Source organism: Ascidiella aspersa, chromosome 2 (genome assembly GCF_963924565.1).
Source record: "Ascidiella aspersa chromosome 2, kaAscAspe10.2, whole genome shotgun sequence".
In the NCBI taxonomy this organism is placed as follows: domain Eukaryota; kingdom Metazoa; phylum Chordata; class Ascidiacea; order Phlebobranchia; family Ascidiidae; genus Ascidiella; species Ascidiella aspersa.
This window is the reverse complement of record NC_139448.1, coordinates 20666911-20686307: the sequence shown is the minus strand read 5'-3', so window position 1 is coordinate 20686307 and position 19397 is coordinate 20666911. Positions and strand designations below refer to the sequence as shown.

At 37.7% G+C, this 19397-nt stretch overlaps 1 pseudogene; it reads left to right on the top strand.

Annotated features, from left to right (window-relative positions):
- The first annotated feature begins 12391 nt into the window (after window positions 1-12391).
- Window positions 12392-14063, top strand: LOC146164287 (uncharacterized; annotated as a pseudogene).
- The last annotated feature ends 5334 nt before the right edge of the window (window positions 14064-19397 follow it).

The following is a 19397-nucleotide window of genomic DNA, read 5'->3' as shown; positions in this document are numbered from 1 at the left end:
AAACTTTTTAATTACAAAAAAAAAACAAGTTTTTTAAACCAATAACTTAGCTGAAACTGTAATTTATGTAGAAACAGTACAACTTTAACAATGTATTATACATATAAATAAAATAGATTAAATGTCTGGTATTTGCCAGGTTAAATAGTTTTTTTTTTAAATATATATAATTTTCCATGAAACAGTCAAACATAGACTTTGTTGCGAAGTGCTATTTGCAAAGCATGTGAACTTGAGGGAATTCCCCTGTTCCTAAACCTTTTTTAGCTTGTGGCACAGTAGCAAAATAAAAACAAATTGAGGCACACTTGGGAGGGGGGGGGTCTTGACGTTTAAAGGTGGGATTCTGGTACTCTTGTGAGAAATCATAAGTATATGAACTGTTTAACATCGGTTTTCGTATTGATGGTGCAAACACAGTTTTATTTTCTGGAAAATATTTTATTAGGACCAGCGCTCCTTTCCTCTTTTTAGCATGTGCGGTTTCGCTTTGCCAATATCTGATAGAGGACTGCATGCAAAGCAGGGTAGAATCAATGATAAACTTTTTAACAATTTAAAACAAATCACCTCACATTTTTAGTAAACAAATCACCTCACATTTTTTAGGCATGATTTTTAGGACCATAGAAATGCATATTATTTAATATGGTTGAGAACCACCGCTATGGATGTTCAAAGAAAAATCTCAGGGGATTCTAGAACTTAAGGTTTCCAATCTAGAATAACAAATCCAGAATATCAAATCCTAGTATAATTTAATTAAATTATTTGACCTGAAATTTGTTTGGGGGAAGGATTAATGTAAATATACCCTACAGCAGTGGTCTCCAACCTGTGGATCGTGACCCCGAGGGGTCACCATAACTCACCATATTTCTGCTGTTTAAGTACAGTTTATCACACTAAAAACGTAAGACGTCACACTAAAAACGTAAGTGCGTAGGTGAGACAAGCTTTTGTTTCTTCTAAATAAAATCGCTGTTTTTAGCTCATAAGAGCTGCCAAATCAATGTCATGCAATCAATATACCTAACACTGTCTAGTTATGTTATTAAAATACTTATTCCGTGAACTAGTGGATACTGCGCAGGTGAACCATCGCACTGAATGCAATTTACTGGTGAAACAAATTGAAATTTTTGTGATCGTTCGTTTGTCACATTCAAATTTATATGTTAATTGAAACTTCCCAATCATTTTGATGCACATATGTAGCCACAGTTCTCTGAAATTGTGTATAATTTACACATATTAGCTTGTGTTGCTTTGTTCCAGCAATAATTGAATTATTTTTATTCGTATCTGGCCCTATATGGGGTCGCAATGTAAATTCGGATTTCATTTTATTCAAATTGGGGTCGCCTGTTAAAAAGGTTGAAGACCACTGCCCTACAACAGGAATGGCGAACCACTGATCCGCCCGACCCACCACAGATTTTTAATAACCCACTTGTCTCCCTAGAATGCAAAAAACAATTCTTCTTTAGATAGTGCTATACTGTTTAAATCAAGACTGTCCAATCTGTGGGTGGTGCAAGCAAGTGTTTAAGGGGTGACGAGTAGGCATAAATCAACTGCACTTTAACAAAAGTGCACAGAAAAGCAGACAACAAAAAGTATTGTGTTTATCGTTGTAAAACGCGAAGGGTGGCGAAAGGGAGGAAAACTAAGAGCTCGTAGACTAAAATTCTGAAAACCCTGGTTAAACCAGACTGGAAAGCTTTTTGCTGAACTTCTGTAATCCAATAAAAAGCTGCAGCATTTTTGTTAACTTATTGGATTCTGAATATTCATGGAAATCCGAATTTGAAAATTGTTCCAAAACCTTGAATTACTAACCCAGACAACAACACAAAACAACGCAGCAGCAAAGTTTCGAATAAAGTTAGCGTGTAATTAAATATATGACCCACTTGTGCATTTTGTAAGGAGGAAGGTCATGTTTGTGACCTGCGCGATGAAAAGGTTAGCCATCCCTGCCCTACAGGGCCCAGAGTCACAGCAATAAATCGCAAAACAATTTCCTAATATTTGTATATTGTACTAAAACAATAATCTTCCGAATGCTTAACATTCTTAACAACTGTGATTTAAAGCAGTTGTGTTAACTGTAATACATGTCCAGGTTGTTGTTAAAACTTAATATTTTGCCAATATAGTGAGTACAATTCAACACTACACAACAAACTTTTCTGCAATTCCATTCTGTTTTTTTAAAACATTGTTGTGTGTGCCAGTTCTACTTTTTTATCTAACATGATCTGTTATGCAGTCAAATAATGTACTGCAAAGAATGCAACGTTACTACCCAGAGGTGGGCAAACTACGGCCAACAACAATTTTTTTGTGCGGCCTGTGGAAGCCTGAAGCAATAATATATAAAAAAAAATAAATAAAATTGCCTTAAATAGTTTAATTACATTTATTGCGACTCTGTCGGGTTTTCACGGTCAAGTAAAACAATTTTCAATTTTTCGCCTGCAGTGTTGTAGATGCCGTATGATACACAAGGCTTTAGGTTGCTAAGCAGCCTATTACGGCACAATGGAAAGTTCTGAGTTCAGCCTGTCGCATCACAAGTGTTGTTTGTCACATAGACTTGATTGCAGTAAATGTTCAAGAACAGCTATCAATGGCAAGTACTGATTTTCAGTGTTTTTCTATTGCATTGGATGAAAGTACTGATCATCAGGATACTGCTCAGTTACTCATTTATATCAGAGAAATTGACGAAAACTTTCACATTACCGAAGAATTGTTATAAATGGAGTCCCTCGAAGACACTATTACTGGAAAATATTTGAACCATAGTGTCTTAGGCTGTCTAAGCAGGTCAGAATTAAGCTTGGATAAATTAGCAAGTATATATTACAACAAATGGCGCCCCTGCTCTCACAGGTAAGCATTCTGGTCTTGTGAGACTTGTGACAAACAAAATTAGAGAAGATTTTCCATTGCATAATGTGTTACACAAAGAGAGCCTCTGTAAATCATCACTGCAAATCATGTTATGGATCCTGTGAAACATGCAGTGAATTCAATAAGAGCACACCGACTAAAACATTGGAAATTCCAGAGTTTTTGGATTTTACAAAAGTGCTTTACCACACAAGTGTGCGCTGGTTAAGCATGGGAAGAGTACCAAAAAGAATATGGTGGATCAATACAGAGATTGTCATGTTTTTCAAAGTGAAAAATATTTCTTGGAGCGTAAGGAATGGGTACCTGATTTTGCATTTTCTGTTGACATAATGCAAAGGATAAACGAACTGAACACAAAACTTAAAAGTAAATGTGTATTTGCTCATGAAATGTAACGGGAAGTAAAATCATTTTAAACGAACCTTAAACTTTTTGCTAAGCAGTTAAAAGAGCAAAACTTGTTCATTTCAGAGCTAAACAATTCAGCTGCACAACTACGAAATATATGACAATCAACAATACACAAAAAAAACTTGGCTTCCCAGTGAAAAAGTAGCTATCTATGATTAAACGCGATGAAGGCGCCGGAAATTTGACGTTTACCATTGTTTTATATTCTGACTTTTTTTCTTTTTTTCATTTTACATCATTCTGATTGTGCAGTTTTTCTTAAAATATCTTAAGACGACTAAAGGGACTTCAGCCATAAAATCAAAATAGAAAAATTACGGTTGGAAATAGAAATAATACCAAAATTTGGCTATACTACTAATAGTCATAATAACGTTTAAATCGGCATAAGTCCTAAAACCTCAATAAAACCCAGAGCCTATACAATCTTTAGGTATAAGCTCAAACCCCACCCCTAAATTTAACACTAACTCCCATAATATTCCAATCCTAACTTACTTTCTAACCCCACACATTACCCAACAGGGGCAAACAACCCAATGCCAAAACAGCGGCGTCCCAACAATGTCTACATTAAAGCTCCGAAACGTTGACACCAAAACATGCGATGCTAGACCGATGAACATGCCATCTCCCTACCGTATCTGGTATTATTTTGCCTATTTAAAAGGTATTCCGATGAAGTTAACACTTAATCCGGTTTATGTCTTTTTAAGACGATTTTAGATCTTATTCTGTCTCTGATATTAAGCTTACAGCGGAGTTTGCTTTTGTTGTTGGATTTGATAATATGGCACTGAAGATTATTCTGCTTTAGATATTGTTTCATTATAGGTTCTATTGTCTGTTACCGGCCAAAGTCCTCTAAATTGAAACCAAAATATTAATATTCAATGATTTTTTTAAATTATAGCGAATATTAATATTGGATATTGATATTTTTTTTTATTTCGTAAATATAGACCATTCTTATCGTTGTGGTTGAAAAAAATTTTCTAAAAAAATTGGGATAAATATGTTTAATCTATCGTTCAATTTGTGTGCTGGATAGCTTTTGGTATGCAATCCCAGACAGATAACATTAAGGGCTTTTACTAGCATATTTTGAAAAATGACCTGGCAATTGTGCGTGTCCTTTTTTGAATTTTTTCAGCCACCAAGATTGATTTCATAAAAATCAAAATGCCAATAATTTATACAATCTCTCTTTCCCCTTAAATGTACAGTTTTATAAAAAGAAATTGCCAGGCTGGTCTAGAATCCTACCACAATTCTAAAATCAACGCACAATTTTTGGTTAGGGTGCGAGTTAGCGTTTGGGTGTGGGTGGGTCAAGTGTTATTATAGTCATTTTATTAATAATACTTGACTCACCTTAACCCAAACGCTAACCTGCACCCTAAACCCAAATTATGTGCGTTATGATAGGATTATAGACCAGCGCTAGAATTGCTGTAAATTTATACTTCTGACAAGCCCGCATTACACCTGCCATGGTCTCGCGGCACCAGATTGGAAACTTTGGATTTTGCGCGGGAGAGACGATTTTGCAGCTTGAAATTGCGCGGCTGTAATAACGTTATTTGTAAAATTTGCACGGCTAAAAATGGAGTACTATACTAAAAACCTTTACCTCGATGGCTATGACCGCGGCTGAGCGGGAAGGCCTTACTTTCCAACCTGCTCACGGAGCACTGGTCTAGAACTAGGGATGTTCAAAGTAGAATCCCAAGGTATTCTAGAATAATAGGTTTTGAATCTAGAATAACGAATCCAGAATAGCAAATCCTAGTATATTTTTATTAAATTATCTAACCTTGGTTTTGTTTGGGAAAGGAATTAATCTTAATCTACCCCACAGGGCCTATAATCACAGCAATAAATCGACCAAACAATTTGCTAACATGTGTACATTATAATAAAAAAATCTCCCATATGTTTAACATTCTTAACAAAGTGTCAGTTGAAGCAGTTCTGTAAACTGCATTATGTCAACTGTCCAGGTTGTTGCCAAAACTTATATTTTTGCCAATAGTGAGTACAATGAAACACTGCACAGTCTGCACACAGAAGTCTTAAGCGATTCGGTCCTGTTTTTTAAAGCATTGTTGGGTTTTAGTGCTTCTTTTTTGACTAACATGATCTTTTATGCAGTCAAATAATGTACTGCAAAGAATACAAATTTACTATTGACATAACGAATTCTTGACAATTACGCTGTGCCCAGATTGGAAACTTTGGATATTGCGCGGGGGAGATGTTTTGCAGCTGAAAAAATGTGCAGCTGAAAATAAAATTTTGACTTGAACTTGAGCGGCTGAAAATAAACCATCAGGCTACCAAAAGTTGTAAATTGCGAAATTATATTAAACTTACAGCGTTCATAGAATACTTTTGCGCAATTTTTGTTTGGTGTGCGGGCGCAGCTAAATATTTAAAACGTTTGATAGTGTAGCATTCAATATACAATATTACTCGATATGGGTGGTACTAAATACCGAATGGTACCGAATGGTACCGAATGGTACCGAATGGTACCGAATGGTACCGAATGGTACCGAATGATACCGAATGGTACCGAATGGTACCGAATGGTACCGAATGGTACCGAATGGTACCGAATGGCACCGAATGGAACAACATGGGATCGAATGCCAACCAAACTAAACGTCTGTTTTACTCCTAAATCTGATTTAATTTTACACTGAAGCATATCTTGTCGCATGAGAGTATTTTAAAACGTATGAGGCCTAAGAAGGGTTGCAATGAACATGGTACCGAATGAAACCGAGTGGCACCGTATTGAACCCAATAAAACCCATTGTAACTCGTAATAGAAACACTAAATATCGAATGGCCCGAATGGCACCGAACGGAACCCAATAGAACCGAACGGAACCCAATAGAACCCATTGTAACTGGTAATAGAAACACTAAATACCGAATGGTACCGAATGGCACCGAATGGCACCGAACGGAACCCAATAGAACCCAATAGAACCCATTGTAACTCGTAATAGAAACACTAAATACCGAATGGTACCGAATGGCACCGAAGGAACCCAATAGAACCCAATAGAACCCATTGTAACTCGTAATAGAAACACTAAATACCGAATGGTACCGAATGGCACCGAAGGAACCCAATAGAACCGAACGGAACCCAATAGAACCCATTGTAACTCGTAATAGAAACACTAAATACCGAATGGTACCGAATGGTACCGAATGGTACCGAATGGTATCGAATGGCACCGAACGGAACCCAATAGAACCCATTGTAACTCGTAATAGAAACACTAAATACCGAATGGTACCGAATGTATTGAACCGAATGGCACCGAACGGAACCCAATAGAACCGAACGGAACCCAATAGAACCCATTGTAACTCGTAATAGAAACACTAAATACCGAATGGTACCGAATGGTACCGAATGGTACCGAATGGTACCGAATGGTACCGAATGGTACCGTATGGTACCCAATAGAACCCATTGTACGCTTAGTTTGGTTGGCATTCGTTAGCATTCGATCCCATGTGGTTCCATTCGGTGCCATTCGGTTCCATTCGGTACCATTCGGTGCCATTCGGTGCCATTCGGTACCATTCGGTGCCATTCGGTGCCATTCGGTGCCATTCGGTACCATTCGGTGCCATTCGGTGCCATTCGGTACCATTCGGTATTTAGTGTTTCTATTACGAGTTACAATGGGTTCTATTGGGTTCCGTTCGGTTCTATTGGGTTCTGTTCGGTGCCATTCGGTACCATTCGGTATTTAGTGTTTCTATTACGAGTTACAATGGGTTATATTGGGTTCCGTTCGGTTCTATTGGGTTCCGTTCGGTGCCATTCGGTACCATTCGGTACCATTCGGTACCATTCGGTACCATTCGGTATTTAGTGTTTCTATTACGAGTTACAATGGGTTCGATTGGGTTCCGTTCGGTTCTATTGGGTTCCGTTCGGTGCCATTCGGTACCATTCGGTACCATTCGGTACCATTCGGTACCATTCGGTATTTAGTGTTTCTATTACGAGTTACAATGGGTTCTATTGGGTTCCGTTCGGTTCTATTGGGTTCTATTGGGTTCCGTTCGGTGCCATTCGGTGCCATTCAGTACCATTCGGTATTTAGTGTTTTTATTACGAGTTACAATGGGTTCTATTGGATTCAATACGGTACGATTCGGTTCCATTCGGTACCATTCGGTACCATTCGTTGCCATTCGGTACCATTCGGTATTTAGTGTTTCTATTACGAGTTACAATGGGTTCTATTGGGTTCAATACGGTACCATTGGGTTCCATTCGGTACCATTCGGTATTGAGTGATTCTCCTATGAGTTGTATTGGGTTCCATTGGATTCCATTGGGTTCCACTCGTTACCATTCGATACCATTCGGTACCATTCGGTATTTAGTACGGTAATTCTCCTACGAGTTTCATTTGCTCGAACGAGCTACATTAGGTCCTATTGGAATGTTTTGGGCTCCATTGGAGTCCATTCGGTATTTCGTGTTACAATGGGTTCCATTGGGTTTCATTCGGTACCATGTTCATTGCAACCCTCCTTAGGTCTCATACGTTTCAAAATACTCTCATGCGACAAGATATGCTTCAGTGTAAAATTAAATCAGATTTAGGAGTAAAACAGACGTTTAGTTTGGTTGGCATTCGTTAGCATTCGATCCCATGTGGTACCATTCGGTACCATTCGGTACCATTCGGTACCATTCGGTACCATTCGGTACCATTCGGTACCATTCGGTACCATTCGGTACCATTCGGTATTTAGTACCACCCCTCGATATTGCCTGATTTGACGTCACTAAATACGTGACTGTTGTCCACTGATGCAAACTGTGCGTTTTTAGCGTTTTGCAAGGGATTCTATATGATGCATTATATTATATACGTCTTATAGACTAACAAAAAATGTTATGCAACTTCAGTATGCGGCCCGCCAATTTTTTTTGTGCTTGTTAAGTTTCATACAGGAATTTGCACGGCTGAAGTTTTGCGCGTTTGCTCAAGTCAGATTTGCGCGGCTGAACACATTTTCTATAAAATGCGCGGCTGTGGCCGCGGCTGAAAGTGCTACAGGCCAAACTTTCCAACCTGGCGCTGTGCATAACTGCATAACCTCGCTGAATATTGGCCTAAAGTTGACCTTAAGTAACCCTATAGCGCATTTTATAGACGGCCAGCACGTTTTACAACGTAATATTCTTTTTGCAACATAACGCATTTAGGGCCATAGTTGCCATTCTAGATTATTTTAATCTAGATTTAGATGTTTTGATTTGATTCTAGACGTAGGATTATACAATCTAGATGTTAGATGTTTTTTTAGATTATTGTAAAAAACTATTATATAATCTAATTTAGTACCAGATTCGCTATCCAGGTTAAATATTTCACTAATTTAAAAAGTTTAAAATTTTTGCGAATTGAAAAATAAATAATGAGGTATGAAACCAAAATTTCAGTAACTGGTCATGTTTAGTAAAATTTTTTTTAAAACAGAAAATCTTAGATCTAAAGCTTCTAGCAAGACTCATTATGCAATTTTATACAGCATTAAGCTTTAAATGTTGATTTTTTTGTCAAAATGTATTGAATATTTTCAAAAATGCTTTTTAGATTATTTTTTAGATTTCTTTATAAAAAATCAAGATGTTTCTAGATTAAATTTATTGTAATTCTAGATGTTTATCGTAAGCAAAAAATGGCAACTATGTTTAAGGCAATTGCGAACTCCACACCAGAGGGTAATATTAATTTACGGAATGATGAATGGTCGGAACGCTCACTAATTTACGGAATGGTCGGAATGGAATGAATAGGGCCGAAACCGACCATTCATCATTCCGTAAATTAGTGTTACCCCACACCAGACATTACACGTTAGTCGCTCGCCCAATAACGCTTGATTGACGCTTAATTATTAGACGAAAGTTATCGCGAGTGCGGTAATTGGTCGCCCGAAAAAAACGCTGACACTGCATTACCAGGCTACACTTAAAGCAAGCCCTGTAAATTGGTCGCCGAAGCGACAGGCCAACTTACCACACGCGTTTGTACAATTAGGCGCAACAATCCGCGGTAAAACATTAAATTATATCGGTTCCAATTACCCGAAATAAACGGCAGAATTGGATTCGAATCCAAGGATTCGATATTCTACTTTGAACATCCCTATCTAGAACCCTACCACACAACTAATTTTTCAATGCATATTGCTTGTGTCGGTTGGTCAAGTATCTTTATTATATTTATTCTCCCATATTAAATTCTTCCTTGCAATTTTAATTTTTAACAACAACTCGTTTCGTTACTGTAAAACAAATATGGTAGCATTCTGGTCTGGCATCGCTAGCGCTAACTGTTAAACTGGTCAATCAGGAAAAGACGTCACTGTAGGAACAATTGCTTTGATTTTCACAACGGTCGGTGCTATATTGTTTTTTTCCCTGGAATGGGATGGTATTCCAATCGCTATTCAAATACTGAGTTATATGGGCTGAAAATTTATTTCGGGACATATCATGTTTTTGCCGTTATTCCTTTTTGATTTGTTATGATGTTCTATGGTTTGCTTTGGTAGGTACCTATGTTTTAGACAGATTTTTTGCTTACGGAAAAAGTATAACTTGTATTTTTACACTGATGGTGGCATGAGGTATTGTCGCAACGTTGGTAACAGCAAAATGTCGATTTCATCGAATATAATGGCTTTAATATTTTTATTGAAACTACTAGAAAAAGTATACATTACAGAATTTTCAATTTTCCATACGTATAAGTGGTAGCCTATATGGGTGCATATAATAGGTTTAGGAGTCTGCACCCCTAGGGGCCTTTGATTTGGGGACAAAAAACTAAAATAATGTGACGTCATCGTTAAAGCTCTCGATATCTATCGACTGCTATCTAGCGGTGGGAACACTTCAAAGAAAAAATTCGTCCATATACGCTTGTTTTGTTTAATTCGCGAAGCGACTTGCCCCATGCTGCGCATTTTATGGTCACTGGGGAAATAGGCCGTAAAATGAACCCCGTGGCAACTATCCCTTTACATCCAAACCATAAGTTAAGGCGGGTAATTTTCGGCCTTAAGTTATGTTTTTCTATTTTTCAAAGTTAGTAGGCTAAGAATATGGTGCAAACACATAAGAAAATCAATGCTAGGACTGTAGCCTTATCAAGCCTTACCAAACTGCGTTGGCCCGTATAACGCCATGATGCACGTGACCGGTGTGCACTGACGCAGCAGGGGTTGTGATTTTTTATTGATACCCTGACAGTGTCACCGAATCACTGACACCTGTCAGCCAATTGTGACACCCTGTCATCGATTCGTTGACATCTTATCACCAATTTGCTGACACCCTGTCACCAACGTTAACAAAATCTGTAACAAATGTCTAAAAGCACAACTTTAAATGGGTGGATGGTGTTGTTGTGGGGTAAAATAAGTATTTTTGTCTGCTATTTTTAAAACCCTACCATAAGTCGTATTTACCAAATCTGTTCTGCACTGTTTGGATGTTAACATTCTGCAGCCGCGGGGTGCCTTGCCTGTAGTATTTTATAATGTGCCGATTACCATTTCGTGTCGTTTGTTACATGAACTGTTGTGTGCATTAGTATTCTACCGAGCATCAGCGTGTGCGGTTTGCTGTCTGCTGTGTAATGGACAGCAACAATAATAAATCAGATTAAATCCTGAAAAGCGTGAGTGAGACGCTAGATTTAGCGACGAGGATCTGTTTTACTTTCATTTCATCAACATTTGGATTAATTTTGGAACTTCCTGAATAGGCTTGTAAAGGGGTGGAAAGTTTCCGGGAATTTTAGAAACTTTCCGGGAATTTTGAAGGACCCGGGAATAATGGGAATTTTTAAATTTGGCATTTATTATGTTTAAAAGATTTGTTAAATATTTTATTAACCAGAAAAAAATATTAGAAACCTATCTTGAGCATTTGTAGACGAGCAGGAGGAGATGCTAACCGGCAGCAACTAGTACAGGGGTCGGCAACCTTTTTGTGGTCGCGGGCCAAAACCAAACTAGACAGGTCTATGCGGGCCGCACAATAAGTTAACTAAGAGTTCTGCTATTAAAATGTTATAACAACTGTATATCAGGCGGGTATGGTTTGTATGCACTTAAAGATGTGTTTAATTACATTTAAGGAGGCAGTAAAGTGTTCGCGCAAAGCGCTAAAAAAGCGTTTGGCTAAAAAAAGCGTTTGTTTGGTTAAAATTCGAGTCCACACGTCGTCATCCATACTATTAATGAAAAGTGTAATGAAACTACTTTGAGGAAACGCGATAACTTTATTGGTTAGTCTAATTCAATATTTGCTATGTTTTTAAAAGTCTGGGCCTGGCGAGCCAGTGAGCACGGTTTATGTCGTATACCGATATTTCTTTTAAATTTCTTTCCAGTTTTTATAACAGTGCCAAAAATAATAAAATGTTTAAAAAAAGACAAAAAAAATTAAATACGTTTTCCGTTTGTCCGTGACGTACTTGTCAGCTTTCCACGCCGCAACGGTAAAGAAGCACTAATCTTTTGAAAAGACATTACAAAACGTAAACCAACCAGATGTTTGAAGATCATTCGCGCTTAGCGGGAAAATTTTTCGAACTTACGTAGTTAAAATAGTCAAAAAGTATGTGAAATGGACTCGTGTCTATTTTGTCAAATAGGGGGCGGGCCGGGTGAATTACTTTGACGGGCCGTAGGTTGCCGACCCCTGAACTAGTAGCCTACAACGACTTTGTAACCCACAAAACAACAAATGTTAAAGATTTAGCTACCGTATAAGCTGGGGATATTTTGGCCCAGACCGGTCAGTATTGTTTTCACAGTATAAGGCCATTATTTCCTGTTTCAATATCAAACTAAGATTGTTTTAAAAGTTTCCGAAAATTTCCCAAAATTCCCAAAATTTCCATGGAAAGTTTCCGCTCTGAAAATTCCCGGGAATTTTGCAACCCTATTCCTGAATGCAATAGAAGGAAATCCTGACCTCGTGGAAATGTCAAACAGTGATGTTGGTGCACTGAAACCGTTCGATGTTCAAGACGGTGCACATGGTTTACCTCAACGTTGGAAACGAGCTGTCAATCTATTCTTGGTTGTAAATGGAATCACGAGTAGCGTTCAGAAAAGAGGAACTGTTGCTACATACTGCAGGTATGAATGTGCAGGAAATTTACTATACACTATAGTACAGGGTTTCCCAAACTTTTTGGGACCACGGACCACTATTTGTAAATCTGTTTTTTCGCGGACCGCAATACAAAGCAATAATAAATAAAATAAAATTTTTTTTATATGGCCGCACAAAATGTTAATTAAGAATCATGTTATAAAAATGTTAAAACAACTGTAATCAGGCGGGCTTCGGATATGTTTTTGCAGTTAAAAACGTGTTTAGTTACATTTAAGGAGGCAGTAAAGTGTTGGCGCAAAGCGCGAAATAAAGCGTTTGTTGGTTTAAAATTCTAGTCCACGCGTGATGTATAAAGATAGTTAATGAAAAGCGCGAAAATATCTCGCACTTACATAGTTAAAAAATAGTGTATAAGAAACGGAAAAGTATAAGAAACGGACTAGTGTCTAGTTAGTCAAAGAGGCTGCGGGTCGGATAAATTACAATTGCAGGCCGAATCCGACCCGCGGGCCGTAGGTTGGCGACACCTGCTGTACAACTTAATGTGTAACTTTTTAATTTCTTGTCATATCGCCACGGACCACCTGTGCGGTCGTCGCGGACCACCAATGGTCCGCGGACCATAGTTTGGAAAACCGTGCACTAGTAAACGAGAAAGACGACAACAAGACCTTTGATAAAAACTTAAGTGTTTAAATCAATATTTTATAGTTATACCAAAGTGCAACATACCTTTTATAAGACATTTGTTTCGTCCATTGCATCAAACAAATGACGAATAAGTTGATCAGTTTGTATGTCGACTAAAACAAAGTGCAGCTACTTGTAATTTCGGAAATGAGGCAGATGACCAGATTCGTGATCAAGTAATTGATAAATGTCACTCAAATGCACTACGTAGAAAGTTTCTGGAATAGGATACCCTTACCCTTAAAGATGTGTTGTCAATGTCCATAGCATTTATAGCTGTGAATTCTTAAGCAAAAGTGGAGGGAAGCCAGACAGTCAACTACATTGAAAAGCCTGGAAAACGTCAGGTTGCTTCGACATCAATAAAAGAGGCAACACCTGCTTTTTTGTTGCCAAAATGGACATTTTAAGAAAGATATGATATGTCCAGCTAGAAAAAAGGCTTGTGCTAAATGTGGTAGAGTTGGACACTTTAAATCAAACTGTTGGTCCAATGGTTTAAAGCCATCAAAATATAGCGGTGAAAATATACATCGTACTGTTGAAAGGCGTTCCAAGAATAACACCGTACGAAATGAAATAGAGAAGGAAGATGGTAATGGATTTATTTTTGGTCTGAAACCTTTAGCACAGTTTTATACAGTGACACTGATAATTGGTGGTGTTACCTTGCCAAATATGTTGGTTGATTCAGGGGCGTCAGCAAATATTGTTGACAAGGATACAAGGGATTGGCCGAAGAAGCAGAAAATTAAAGCAGAAACCAGAAAGTCTGGGAAGACGTTGTATGCATATGGATGTAAAGGGCCTCTCCCTACCTTAGGAACTTTTACAGCTCAGGTGAAGTCTAACGACAGTCTATAGAGTTCATTGTTACAGAAAGAAAGGGTAACACCTTGCTGGGAAAGCGTACTGCAGAAGTGTTATGATTACTACACTTGGGGCCAAGTTGTGTGAACTCTGTGTATGATGATGTTTTGTCCAGATATCCGATACTGTTTTCTGGAATTGGTCAGTTGAAAGACTACAAGTTGAAGTTGCACATCAATGATAATGTAGGAGCACATAAAACACAACCTTTCAGCAGCACGTAGTTTAATCGAGTGACCTTACATCCAGCACAACGAGACACAAGAGGCACAAGAGACGCATGTCGCGTGTCGCCAATACAACAATGAAACGACACGCTACAATAAATTCAACCTGTGACGCAACCTGTAAGAAGAATTCTATTTTAGCTATAAGAGAAAAAGTGGTATTACAGGGTTGTTCCTAAGCAAAAATTTACACTCGCCAGGCGGGCGAGCGTCTATCAATCAGCACTCGCCCGGACGAAATAACACTCGCCAAATTTGTTGGCACGCAGTCTGCAAATTTCCATCCTAGCGCGGTAATTTCTTGGGTTATCGTTAACCTGGCGTATGGTTTCTATACGTAAACATTAGTTTTATAAAAGTCTGGTCGTTTATTTTTATGCATGGATGAACAAATTAATGACCCATAAAGCAGTTTACGCTTAAAAGAAAGTTTTTAGCCGAAATGTTTTTTTACAATCTATAATGAAAATAAATAATACTGACAATTTAGTAGCCACGACATGCCTGTTTTCCTTTTTTTTTCCAAATGCTTGCGCTCTCTTTTTGTGTTGTGGTTTTTCTGTGCTTAAAGGACGTTTCACCGCAGGTTGCTTCGCGCCACAAACAAAACGCCACATTTCGCCCAACACTAAGTTACTGGCTGAACCGCAAATAATGACTAAATAATTGTAAATTTACAACTAAACCATTCATTCGCAAAGTTAACAACCACATGAACCAGATGTTCTGTGTTGCGCGACGCTCTATGGTGGGTCGTTCCATTTTCCAAGGGCGTCGGTAATGGTTTCGATTCGTATCTAAACATAATTGCCATATAAAATATTTTAGAGAGTTATTTTTCAAGCTTTGGCTTGGTTGACCGCTATGAACTTAAGAGATCGCAACAACATACTTACGTAGACTAATTGCTAATTCTCGGGTGTAGTTAAGTAGGCGGTATTTTGAAATACCGTAGTGTTCAGTGGGCTGTTTCGGTCCCTCAAAACATCTTAAAAAACACTACTTACAAATAAAATAAGACATTTGCATTCGAACTTATTGTTGCCAAACACTACAGCAATTGCTTATAATATTCTAATATAAATAATTCAATAAATACAGAAAAGTAAAATTCTTATCGCTGGGTACATCGCAGGTTCAGTAAACTTTTCCAAAGGCGTCAACGACCTGGTTAAAGATTTAAAAATTAACAACGTTAAAGTTAGGCATTAAACCTTAACTATTTACCATGCAGCAATGAAGTCTTTGATTGTTGGCCGTCTTTATTACGATCATACAACGGACAAAGAATCTTTATTACGAGCTTCGAACGTGACTTCGATTAACCTTATTATGTGTGTAGTGTTGCATGTATTTGCGCCTTAGTGTATAAGGAAATAAATGGCGCTAAGTAATATTTCGTATAGTAGTGGTGCTTAACACAAGTTGTCCTACACCAACTAATTAATTTTTTCGCCGAAGGCACTCGCCAGAAGGGCGATTGGGTGTCAATCAGCACTCGCCAGGAGCGATTTGTACTCGCATTGGCGAGCGGGCGAGTGCTTAAGCCCAACCCTGTATTAAAACTAGAAGAGCTGCTGAAGGAGGGGATAATCTAAGAAGCACCTGAATAATCTACTGGTTGGATTTCTCCATTGGTGATTATTCCTAAACCTGACGGTGACATTAGTGTGTGTGTGGATATGCGACAGGCTAATACAGCTATTATGAGGAAAAGACCCCAATACCCACACTCGAAGAGTTGCCTTATGAGCTTAATGGAAGTACCGTTTTCAGTAAGGATTTCAAATTTTACTTGATGAACACAGGCATATGACGACATTTATCACACACAAGGGATTGTACACCTACAAGTACGATACACTAGAAACTAGACTAATGTTTGGTCTAAACTCTGCCCCAGGAAAATACCAGAAGATTACATGGGATGTTTTGAAGGGATGTCAAGGAGCTGCAAACATTGTAGATGATGTCATTATACATGGGCGTACAAGAAAAGAGAATGATCAGAGGTTGTATGCAGTGTTGGATAAAATGTCTCAGAGTTGTCTGACACTGAATTCTAAAAAGTGCAAATTTCGTATGACTAAACTTACTTTTTTTGGCCATGATTTGAGCAAGCAAAGGATTAATCCAAATGAAGAGAAAATCAATCAAGAATGCTCAAACTCCCAAAACTGCCAGTGAAGCAAGATCTTTTATGCGATTGGTGCAATATTCTGCACGATTTATCCCGAATTTATCCTCATTTGCCCACTTTGGATTTAATAAAGAAAAGTGTCAAGTTTACATTGGGCAAAGTCCAGGACATTGCATTTGTAGGACTGAAGGATTTAATTGCAAAAGCAAATACACTTGTCTATTTTCGTAATGACTGCACAACAAGAGTAATTACAGATGCAGTTTTGACTCGTCAATGGAGAGTTATGTCGTATGCACCAAGGAGTCTAACTGATGTGGAAAGAAGATACAGCTAAACAGAACGAGAGGCATTGGCTCTAGTTTGGGCTTGTGAGCGGTTGAATGTGTATTTGTTCGGAAAGAAGTTTGAACTAGATACTGACCATAATCTACTAGTTGATTTTCTCAAAGTCACCAAAACCTTCAGCACGTATTGAACGTTCGGTGCTGAGACTGCAAGGGTATGATTTTAAGGTGTATACAACCAGGCAATAATAATATTGTCGAGGTTTAATTTAGCATGCTGTATTAACAAGAATGTTTCTGAAGAGTTTTTTGGCCAAGTTGTGGAATACACCTGTTGCTATGTCATCAAAATAAGTGGAAAGAGAATCCGAAAAAATGGAAGAGAAATCCGAAAAAAAAAAAGAAAATCCGAAAAAAAAACTTAGAATGGTTAGACATTGTGTGAAAACAGTTGAACACCTGTGTAAGAAATGTCATGGATGCCAAGTAACTATGTGAGTACAGCAGGCCAGAACCAAATGCAAGATTTCTACTTCCAAGTCAACCATGGCAGGATTGTGCAGCCGATATAATGGGACCTTTACCAAGTGGAGACAACATATAGGTTGTGGTAGATTATTATAGTCAGGTTCTATGAAGTCGTGATTATGAGGTCAATTACAAGCTCCTGTGTAATACAAGCGTTAAGCAAAATGTTTGCGCGATTCGGTATGCCTTAGTCACTTCGGACTGATAATGGCCCACAGTCCATTTCTAGAGAATTTGAAGACTTTCTAAAATAAAATGGTGTTGAACATGTTCATACAACTCCACTTTGGCCTCAGGCTAATGGAGAAGTAGAGGGACAAAACAGAACTCTAATGAAGGCCATCCGTGTGACTCATTTGGAACACAAAGATTGGAAGTCTGAAATTAACAAATTTTTAATGACGTACAGATCAACACCACAGTCATCAACTGGAGCTTCTCCATATTACTTATTGTTTGGTCGTGAAACGCGATCAAAGCTTCCAGAGCTTTGTCAAGATTCTATAATATTCATATTTGTCGACATTTTTTGACTTGTAGCGGATTTTAATAAATTGTAGCAAAATTATTTTTGAAAGTAGCCCGAAAAATAGCAAGTATAAAAAGACTGTATCGGATGGCTGGCTTAGATGGTGAGCGCAGGCTGACTCGGCGCCGGCGTCACATTACGAGTATAAAACAAGTATAGAACATGTATTAAACAATTGTTAATTTAATTATTATACATTTTGAAGAGTAAATTAAACAAAAATCCAAATTTAAGGCCAAATCTAAAAAAGGTTAAATGTATAATTTCTAAGGCCAACAGACTCTAAAAATCGAGAAATTTGGCCTTAAATAGGCCAATCCGGCAACCCTGCGTACAGGCCAATTTCAACACATAAGAAACTCCTTGTTAGGAAACACGTGGTCGTGAAAGACAATAAGAAACTAGACGGGGGTGCGGTTGTTGTATATTTTCAGGGCTTGGTGTTTTTTAATTTTTTTATTATTATTTTTTTGATAGTTTGTATTTTGTATTGTACATTTTATATTATATATTTGATTTTTTTCCTTAACTTGTTTCTGCAAGCAACAGATATGGGCCTAAAACTTCCCCACTTAACTTCTGGCTTTGATGCGAAAAGGGGTTCAAATATGGCGTCGTAATATTTGGAAAATGATCGAAACATATATTTGATAAATAGAATTTACGTAGATAATGCGTACAAGCATGTTATTACACTTTGGCCAGCTAACATGTTTAAAAAGCAAATATTATCATTCTCTTAAAATGGTTTAACGTCCATGGTTTGCTATACTTTTGCCAACTTTTACTGGGTAAATTTTTACCATGGCTTGGTTCGAGCAATCATAGATATAACAGACTTTAAATCTGTAGTTTTGAGCAATATATAAAACAAGTTTATGTGCCTAATAAACCACCTTTTAAATTGAAAGTTTTGCCAATTGAAATCCAATAAACGCAGTGTTCTTAATATTTAATTTAGTATGACGCCATGTTATAACGTAGCTTTGTAACGTCCTCCCTAACAATGCATTCGGCTTTATGTTTTGGTTGCTGCGCCCTTGTACAATTTTAATTTGTTAAGGCCTGGTGTTGATATGTTTGATTGGAGTAACATGCGCAACAGGTGCAAATAGAGAGGCGTACACTGCCACCAGATTTCGCATTTAAATTTGCGACGCTAAATATGTTGTTTCGTAGGAGCGATAAGTTATTTTACTAAGCAAAGCCTCCTTTCAAAAGGCTAGTCGCATGCGTCCACTTTTACTAGACAAGCCACTTCGCAGAATAAGTCTTACGCCTGGTGTTGATATGTTTGGATGGAGCAACAATTACAACAGGTGCTAACAGAGAGGTGTACACTGCCTCCAGTATTCGCATTTAAATTTGTAGCTGTAAAATATGTTCTGTTGTAAGAGTAATAATTTTTTTTTACTAAGAGAACTGTAGCGTCATAAGTAATAATTAGTGGATAATTTGGAATTTATAGTATTGTGTATTTATCAAATATGTTACGATTCATGATTTGTCACTTTTTCACGCCTTTTAACAAACACTCGCTGTTACACTGAGAACAAAGCATTCGGCTGTTTCACACATGAATAATGTTATATCGTGA